The following is a 10,684-nucleotide window of genomic DNA, read 5'->3' as shown; positions in this document are numbered from 1 at the left end:
TGATTAACTCACATATGCATGATGGTTTGAGTGACTTGAGAGTGGGTTAATCTTTAAGGTTTTTCATAGTTATAATTTTGAGCATTTTAGTGCTTGGTAAACCTTGTTTTCGTAATATGTTTTTGTATATTTGATTAATCTCTTGGTGTCTTACAACATAGAGATAGAGTGATTCTTCACCAGACTAGGAAGTCTTGAATTGAGAACGAGAGTCTTGGTTGGGGATGGTTCGCGAGAAAGGTTTTCTCAGGCGATAGGGAGAGTCAATCCAAGGATTAGAGGTTCTAGGAATTCAAGAAAGAAGCATCTTGAGTCTTGTAAATTGAATTGGTGTATGTGATTATACTTGTATTCAATATAGTGAAGAAGAAAATCTCCCAAGATCAGAAGGGGAGGCCTAGATGTAGTTTGTAGTGGATCACAAACCAACCAGGATAAAAATCCATTTGTGCTAGCTGTTCTCTCTAAACCTTCATTATAATCCTTATTGTTTTAATGCGAGTTTGAAACTGATATTTTGCATGCTTATACACTGCTATAGACTTGTTAATATTGTATAAAGATATTGATAAGTGCCAAACATACCTAAATTTCATACACTTTTATGGCACTTATCTTAAGAATAATTGAGAAACACCAACTTAAAACAATACTTTTTGTATAAAATATCACAATCTTGTATATTTGTGTTTGTATTTCTTTTTTATGTGTTTTGTAGGATTTAGAAAGAAGAAGAAAAGAGAAAAACGACTCATGGTCAAAGAGAAAAAGAAGTCAAAATCAAGGTGCTCAAGCAGGAGCTGAGTGTGGGCCATGCCACGCTAAGTTGACTTGGACACCAGCCTGACCTGGATCAAGCTGCTCAAGCAAGCAGCTGAGCGGACCAGCTTGGCTGCTCAGCCTAGCACAAGACTAATTCTGACATGGTCAGAACTCAAGCTTGGCACCGTCAGACACAAGCCTGGCACATGCCCATGCTGCTCAACAAGCAGCTCAGGGGTGACATATGTGTGCTCAGCGGTGAACCAGACTCCTGCCCAGTTCAGCAAGCATCAAGCCATGTCTCAATCAGCACGGTCAAAGGTTCTCAACAAGCAGCTTAGAGGTGCCATAGGTGTGCTAAGCGGTGTTCACCCAGACTTGACTTAGCCATCGAGCAAACCATGAAGTCACCAATGACATCACTTCAAGTAGCCCACCATAGGCTTTTCAGAGTACCTCACCATAGCTGGTCCCATAGCTCACAACTAGCTTTGGTGAGTCAAGCTTAAGGAGGTGACAAAGTTGTTTGATCAAGTGACCAAACCCATGCTCAAGGGTTTGGTTAGCTGCTCAGCGGTGCAAACAAGCAGCTCAGTGGCTCAGGGAAATTTCTATAAATAGGAGGCATTTCATTCAAATCAAGAGACGTCATACATCATTCACCATCTTGCCTTGAAATTCTTCTTCCCTGATGTTCTCTCTTCTTAGTTCCTAGGAGTTTTATTTAAGTAAGTTTTGTAATTTTAGTTTATAATTCAAGAGGAGAAAAGGAGAAGGAAATTGAGATGCAAAAATCAATTTTGTAATCTTATTTGGAACTCAAAGCATCCAATCATTGAATGGATGGCTCATGCTCCTAACAATTTCTTTTGAATGTGGTTATGTATTTCAACTTCTTCCTTTATTCTAAAGTTTGAATTTTAATCATTCAAGTTGGTGCTTTGGTTAACTTTATTTTTTTATGAAATTCTTAATGCTCTTTTTAGATTGATCACCTAAAAATTGATTTCAAGTTATAAAAATTACTTGTCTCAAACACTTAACAAATAAACTAAGATGTACTTGTACTACTTAGTTTATTTCCCAAGTTAAGCATAATTTTCTTAAGATCTTATATTCATTACTACTTCAATATTAGAGTAGCCAAGATTAGGGTGTGACAACCTAGTCTCTTGTGGACGTAATATTGTTTAGTAATAAGTATAAGTGGTCATCATTCTACCATTTTAGGACATACACTAAAAGGAGGATTTTAGAACTTGGTGTTTGGAGTTAATCAAAGTAANCTTGTCTAAGTAGTTCAAATTCATAAGAAGTGGAGAAATATTTTCCTCATTCAAAATGATCTTGTCTCCTCAAGAATTTTTTAATATTTGGTTTATTTTTCTTGTTAATTGTTTATATGCAATTCAACTCAAATCAAAACCAAAATATGTTTAACTCATTGTTTGTGCATTGACATGTTCATATGATTCATTCTATTAGGAAATTCCTTGTGGTTCGAGATAACCCTATACTCTACTACAATTGAATCTTGAAAGAGGTGTAAATTGTAAAATAGTAAAGTGTTATCAATAAATTTATTTGTTGAAACACCTTTTAATATACAAAAGTGATGAAGCTAATTAACTAACTTTTATTTATTGTTATTTACATTCCGCAATTTATTTATTCTTTAAAACCAACCTTCCTTAAGCAAGAAGTTTGGTTTGTTAATAGAAGGAACCCGAAAGGGAGAAAATAAATAAAGGTCACTTAATTTTATTATTCTGTTGTTCTTTATTTATTTATTTGTTTCTAACAACTAACTATTCATCACTTTTGTACATTAGAGTACCATTAAACCGGTGCTGGAATTTATTCCACGAAACCGACATGGTATTCAAAGGTACTTAATAATTATGTAATAGGGGATTGCTTCGATACCATTGTACCGACATTAGAATTTATTCTAACAAAGCAGAGATGGGGCAAAGAAGGAATAACTTATTTACATGATTATTAGATGTAAGTTGTAACTGGAATATTCTTGAAACTATTATACCCGCGTTGGAATATATTTCAACAAAGCCAAGATGGCGAACAAATAATAAAATCGAGTTCACTTACTGAACCAAAAAGAGAAAACACACCGAAAAGATGAGATATTCCGCTTTCAACAAATTGGCGCCGCTGCCGGGGACGATTTGTTGAGGGGGGAAAACCTCCTCGAAGATAACCTTTCAACAAATATTTGTTGTATCTATGCTTATTTGTTGATAAATAACTGTGCAACTCACTGCTCTGATCATTCTGCTTCTGTTGTGTGTTAATCGATCTCTGATCATTCTGCTTCTGTTGTGTGTTAATCGATTAAGGCTTGAGGGGGAGTTTGATAAGTGCCAAACATACCTAAATTTCATACATTTTTATGGCACTTATCTTAAGCATAATTGTGAAAAACCAACTTAAAACAATACTTTTTGTATAAAATATCACAATTTTGTATATTTGTGTTTCTGTTTATTTTTTATGTGTTTTGTAGGATTTAGAAAGAAGAAGAAAATAGAAAAAAGACTCATGGTCAAAGAGAAAAAGAAGTCAAAATCAAGGTGCTCAAGCAGGCAACTGAGCGTGGATCAAGCCACGCTAAGCTGACCTGGGTAGGTGTCTAGAAATAGCCCACTGGTTAATCGATTAACTGGGCTGTTTCCAGAACTGGGTTTTGGTGTGAGAAACAGTGATTGATAACTGCTACACCTATTCAACCCCCCCCCCCCCTTCTAGGTGTGTCTAGGCCACTAATACCTAACAATTGAAGCTATTTTCGATTTGGCTATGATGGAGCAGGTAATTATTGAGGTTGTTCCCGATTTTGCTTTGGTAGATCAGGGATTTGTTGAAGTAGATGCTTACTTTGCTATGGTGGACCAGGGATTTGTTGAAGCAGTTCCCGACTTTTCTATGATGAACTAGGTATTTGTTGAAGTAGTTCCCCATTTTTCTATGGTGGACCATAGATTTGTTAAAGCATTTCCCAATTTTGCTATGATTGACCATGGAATTGATGAAGCAGTTCCTGATTTTGCTATATTGGACTAGTGATTTATTGAAGCAGTTTTCAATTTTGCTATGCTGGACCATGAATTTTTTGAAGATGTTCCCGATTTTGCTATGGTGGGTACGGTTTTAGACACATCATGCACGAGGTTCTGCAAAGTAGGATTTTGAAACACATTAGCCATAGGGTCCTGGAAAGTATTATTTGAAAGACATCAGAAAAATGTCATGGAAAGTAGGATTTTGAAACACATCAGACGCAAGTTCTTAGAAATTAAGAATTGAAACACGTCATGCACGGGGTCTTAGAAAGCAAGATGTGAAACATGTCACACAAGATCCTGGAAAGTATGAATTTGAAAGCTTTCAGGCTCGGGGTCATGGAAAGTAAAATTATGAGACACTTCACGCATGGGGTCCTAGAAAGCATATTTGAAACACGTCAAGCACGAGGTTCTAGAAAGTATGATTTGAATTACATCAAGCCTTTGGTCCCAGAAAATATGATTTACAACACTTCAGGAACAAGATCCTAGAAAGTATAACTTACAATACAATTTGAGCTAATATTGTCTTGGTATGTTGTGATGTAGAATGATTATGTCAATGTTTATATTGTAATGATTAATGTATGAATCTAAGTACCCATTGATTGGTATGGTGATCATGCATGTCAATAAGATGTGATTGATGTTTATTTGAATGCACGAGAATGAGGTCTAAGAACCAAGCACAAATGTTTTAATCTGTCACTCATGATTTATTTAATATTCGGGATAACATAAAAAATGCATAAACTTTGTGGATTCGACTACAACAACATCTGACGACTATCATTGACTGGTACAATAGTTTCCATTTGATCAACGCTGCCCCACTTTGCTTAAGGACGTCTTTCTTTTAAGGTGATTCATAAAATTGTCCTAGTATAATATTGAGGACAATGAATAAACTCAGTCATGGTGTCCTAGTGTAACAACAAAACTGCCCAGTGTGCCTATTTTGAACACCAAACTTCAGTTGGGAGGCTATAACCAAAATTCTCCAAAAAGTTGTCTCAATTTGGGTAATTAAGGATAAGTAATAGTAAGCTTTCACTTTGAGAGTGTTAATTTAATTTTCCCTAATTTTTTTTATCAAACTACCTTATGTACGTTCCTGTCGGAAATTCACTCATTTTATTATGATCCTAAGCCGCCTTTGCAGATTTTCGATTTAGAATCACTCTCCTTTTCCTAGGTTGCCCATGTGGGTTTTCAACCTGGCTCTCATTTTTCTTATTCTTTTTTTTTCGTTTTTTATAAACACCCTCAGATGTGATAGGTTATTGCTTAGATTTATTCACGAATGTGATAAATTAAAATCTATCATTAATTGGTTGAGAGATTTTGATTTCTAGAGCCATGAGAAGCAACTCCACTATTGCCCTAGTTTTGAGTTTCTTAAATCTTTCCACTAGAAAATAGGATCAACCAAAAAATTGTCCCAATTTTAGGCTTCTTGTAACTTTCTACTAGAAAAGGGGTCAACCCAAAAACTACCATAGTGTCAGATATTGGAAGTCATCCTTCTGCTTAGGCTTGGACTAGAAGGCCTTAGACCACGAATCATCTGAAAATTTACCCCAACTTGATAAGATTCCAATTTTCTTTCCTTTCATAGTCCTTATTTTATGCATAAATCTTTAAAAAGAAATACTAAAAACAATGATCATGCACACTAGACAAGTGTTTGAGTTGTGAGGGATGATATGGTAATGATGATATTTAATTTATGTTTGACCTTATGTTGATATGATGGTGATGATAAAATTTAATAGGTATTTAAGCTTGTGTTGAAGTGGTGATGATTTTATGATAGTAGTGAGAAAATAAATTTTAATCCTAGATATTATGAGATTGGTGTAGTCAACATTTTTCTATCATGATGTGCATCTGAGACAAATAAGTCATCGACAAGGTCTTTTAAGATTGGATCATGGCTTAACTAAGGTTTCTGAAGAAAATGATATAAAACTCAAAACATATGTTTCTCATACCCACCTTTCACCTTTCTTGATTATCTTATTTTCAATTGTTTTCTAACATGATTTCATCTATCAAATGGATTTTCCAGGTTGTGATAAGAACTGCCAATAGTTAGGATGAATATATTTCCATGAAGATTCTTTTTTCTATCATTGATATTGCACTTTTGCCATAACTTTTGCATGATATGAGGATTCTCATTGGGCTTCTATTTTTTATTTTACATTTCTAGTTAGGAATATTCTTTATGTATTTTTCTTTAAAAATTGAATATCAAGGAAAACAATATAAAAAATACCATCCATGAGTTATTGACAATATTGAGGGTTATTCAATAATTATACCCTAGTCATCCTATTTGAGCCCCTTCAATAATTATTCTATGTTAGTGTATAATTGTTCGAGAGACTCAAATACGATGACTAGGGTATAATTGTTGAACTTATCACTAACGTAGTTATGTCTCTCGAACAAGATGAATGCTTAGATGAACCATTATGTCAAAAATGAAGGTGGGAAATACATTTCAAGCTCACATAAAGTCAAAATAATTTTCGTTGCAATGCAACTAATTTCTCAGGGTCAATCACTTTCCTATAAATTGCCTTGGAGAAGAAGCATAACTTAGTTACAGTTCCTCGAACTTTTTTAGGTAGAATTGACCGTATTCCAATAGGTAAGAAATGTTCCATAAGTACATGACAATCATGAGACTTAAGACCTTTTAACTTGAGGTCTTTCATTGATATGAGGTTCCGAATGCTGGAAGAGTACCCCTATGGTACTTTAACACCATGAATAAATTTACAAAATTCTATTTTCCCATTCCTCGACAAAGTATAAGCTCCTGGAGGCAGAAATGTATGTTTTCCCTTCATTATCGACCTCAATTCCTTTCTTATTCTCATACTAACCAAGTCCAACCTTGCATTCTATAATGCCCTGAAAATCAATTCATAAATATTATAAATAATCTCTTAGAAAAATGGGTAATTTGTTTTTCTTTTATGTAATATATAAATCACAAAAGGTTTTCCTTATATCCATTCTTTTTTCAACATGTCACATTTTTATAAACTGCAGAAAGTAAATAACTGATACCTAATGGTAATTGAAAATGGTACAACTTTTCTGAATGCTTTTCATTATAAAAGACTTGACCCCGCAACACATACAACAAGGTGTTGCTTGGTCCCATAGCATCTGGTTACAAAATACAAGGCAAAATCTTATCATCACCTAAACTGAAAACTATAAAGTAAAAATAAGTACAAAATAAGCTTAGGGTGTTAGCATTACAAAAGTCCCCTACATAGGTATCCCTATTCCAAAAAGCAAAAGAAACGAAGTAGCTCCTAACGGCTAGCTCCAAGACTAGTGGGGGTACTAGAATTTGTTCATGTATCTTTTGATGAAACCAAACCTATAATAAAGGATGAGTTAACTCTTGATAAAGAGGACTTGCCAAGTTCCCCTTTAACAAGAGATTCTTTTACTAATACAACAATCAATACTGAGCATTTGAAAATGGATGATAGTCTATCTTCTCAAGAACAGCATATTCATTCTGATTTACCCAAAGAATCGAAAACTCATCGAGATTATCCTCTTGAAAATATTATTGGCGACATAAATAAATGTATCACTATCTGTTTAAAGCTAAATGATGCTTGTTTAAACATGACATTCGTTTCTCAAATAGAACCTTCCAAGATTGATGATGCAATAAAGGATGAACACTGGATTCTTGCAATGCAGGAAGATTTAAACTAGTTTGAGAGAAATGAAGTTTGGGAACTTGTTCCTAGACCGAATAATAGGCATATTGTAGGAACCCGTTGGGTATTCCGTAATAAATAGATGAAAATCGAATTATTGTTAGAAATAAAGCTAGACTGGTAGCACAAGGTTACAATCAGGAAAAAGGAATAGAGTTTGATGAAACCTTCACTCATGTTGCTAGACTTGAAGCTTCTCAATTGTGCAGGTTGATCGTTATAACAGCTTCCGATAAATGTGCGCATTCCATCAACCTTGCCAACACAATCTTCAAGCTTATTCATCAAGCAATTGTTACTTCAAATTGATGAACTTGATGTAGAGTTTGTCATCATCAAAAAGGGGGAGATTGAAAGTGTGCATGTCAAGAGGAACACTTTGGAAAGCTCTCCTTGAACGTCATGGTTTTGATGAGGACAACGTGTGCCTAAAAGTGCTTGAAGATAACCAACAATTCAACGTGCTTAAGTCTTTTATTTGGTACTAGGCTTAGACTAGATTCTAGTTTAAGTTGAGTCGAAGGCTTAGGGCACCTAATACATGTCTCACATGCATTTATCTTTTAAATCATTTCATCCATGAGATATGTTCATTTGATAATATGTTCATGCATTACATAAATACATGTATATATGCATTCTAGGCATAAAACTAAGTGTCAAACATGTATTATCTAAGTGCATAACATATTTGATGTTTTCTATTTGAAAATACATATTTTATTTAGTGTTAATCGATTAACCATACCTTTAATCGATTAACCCAACTGCTGTGTAAAGTGGTTGCCACTGGAACACGTTTTTGTAATGCAGTTAATCGATTAAAGGTTTACGTTAATCGATTAACCTAACTGATTTTTAAGTTGTTGAAACTGAAAAACTGAAAAACAGAATCAGTTATAATTTTTAGTCCCGTTAATCGATTAAGAAGGCATTTAATCGATTATCTGGGGTTCTGGACTGATTCTTTATAAACTGCGTTTTCAGAATTAATCTCATAAGTTGCATGTTGCATTTATTAGAGAGTTAGAGCATTCTACGTGTTAATTGTTGCATCTATTTGTTAAGTGCATTAGTGAGTTTAGAAATGAGAGATTCCTTGCTTTAGGATTGAGTGCATTTCATGTTATAATTTCTCATGTTTTCCCTCACATGTTCATGCATATTTTGATGCGTTTTTCATGAAGTTTATGATTCTGTAACTTCTGTTTTCATAACTAATACTTGTCATTTCACATGAGTTTGTGTTAGATGTGCATTAGAGTAAAGCCTTCTTGTTGTATTTGAGCTTAGGTATAGCTTAATTTTACTCTTGTAATTCTTGAATAAATTGTTGTAAAGGGAATCTCTTGGTGTCGTATCACCAGTAGAGATTGTGTGTTTCTTCATAGCTTAGAGTGTAAGAAAAGGAAAGAACGAGAGATTCTTTGGCTGGGGCTACGCCGAAAGAAACGTTTTCTTTATCGGTAGGAAGGGAGTCAAACCATTGGATAGTTTCTTTGATTTCTTGTCATTTGCTAAGTGTTGTAATTGGATAATGTGTTTGTAAATTACATTGATTCGATTATAGTGAAGGAAATCTCCCAAGTCAGCCGGGAGGCCTGGATGTAGTTTGCAGTGGACAGCAAACGAACCAGGATAAAAATTCGCGTTGCAGGATTTGTTTTCTCTCTCTCTCTTTACTGTTTTCAATCGATTAATTTGTATATTTGATTCAATTGATACATTCTGTTTATTTGTTGTACTGGATGCTATTCTGATATACAAATCTATAAGCTCTGTATTCGTTCTGTTATCGGTTATCTGTTCTGCATTTAATCGTTTCAGTAATTGCTTACTAGTTCTATTTAATCGATTAATATTGCAGTGTTAATCGATTATCCTGTTTCTGTTAATCGATTAAAACTGTTTCTGTTTAAAACTGTTCTTTGTGTTAATCGATTAAGATTGTGCATATAATCGATTATCTTCCTTTCCTTAATCGATTAAGTAGGGTTGATTCAGCATTAAGTGTTGATTTGCGAAAAGCGGTAATTCTAACCGCGACACCTATTCAAACCCCCCCTTCTAGGTGTATTGTAACCACTGATACCTAACAAGTGGTATCAGAGCTAGTACGAAGTGCTAGCTCAACCGCGTATTCGTGATCCTAAAGGGAAAAGGAATGGGTTCTTCAAATCCATTTGGTGGTGATGGGTCATCCATTAATCGACCACCAATATTCAGTGGTGAAGGGTATGCCTACTGGAAAGTGCGCATGCAAATTTTTATTGAAGCCATAGACTCGGATATTTGGGAATCCGTAGTCAAACTTTCCTTTAATATTAAAATGTACCAAAAATGTGTTATTATTTCTTAACATTTTTCTAAACAAACAAATAGAAGAAAAGTCTTAAATTTAGTTTTATTTCTTTCCCCCTTCTCCTTTTAAGTATTTAAGGTTAGATTTTAGAAAATAGGATCAATCTAATTTTCTAATTAATGGATAAAATCTACAATGAAGAGAGTAAAATTGTGTCATTCTTCTATGATTTTGTCAGCTATGCGTTGAAGATGAATTCTTCTAGTACTATCTTTGAAGAGAGGGATTCCAAGTAGTTCAAGGGAAGTGATCTTGCTCATAACCACAAAGTGGATTATATGATTAAAGGTTTCCTAGTGGAAATGTTTCCACTAGAATTTGCACTTCATATGATTGAGAAATTGGCCTGAATCATTACTATAGTCATTGACTAGTTGTTTGAGAGAAATATGAGCCTTTTTAGTACCTTTGCAGAATGAGAATATAGTATGTATAAAGAGGGAGCATATCTGTTGTCCCATTTTTTGTGTGACTTTATGTACCATCACTTCTGATTGCTTTAAAAATAATTATTTAAGTTAAAATTGTAATTAATAAATATGTTTCTAGTCAATCATATCTCCTAGTACTTGGAGTGACACAAAGGAGTGAGACAATAGATATGAACCTGCATAAAGGATATGACTAGGAGGGAAAATGTTCTTAGGGCTAAAAATTGGCTCCAGAGCACCCACCTCAACTAGCATGGATATTCCTCTACTAAAGACATCATTTAT

Source organism: Lupinus angustifolius, unplaced genomic scaffold (assembly GCF_001865875.1).
Source record: "Lupinus angustifolius cultivar Tanjil unplaced genomic scaffold, LupAngTanjil_v1.0 Scaffold_471, whole genome shotgun sequence".
NCBI classification, from domain to species: domain Eukaryota; kingdom Viridiplantae; phylum Streptophyta; class Magnoliopsida; order Fabales; family Fabaceae; genus Lupinus; species Lupinus angustifolius.
This window is presented reverse-complemented; position numbering follows the sequence as displayed.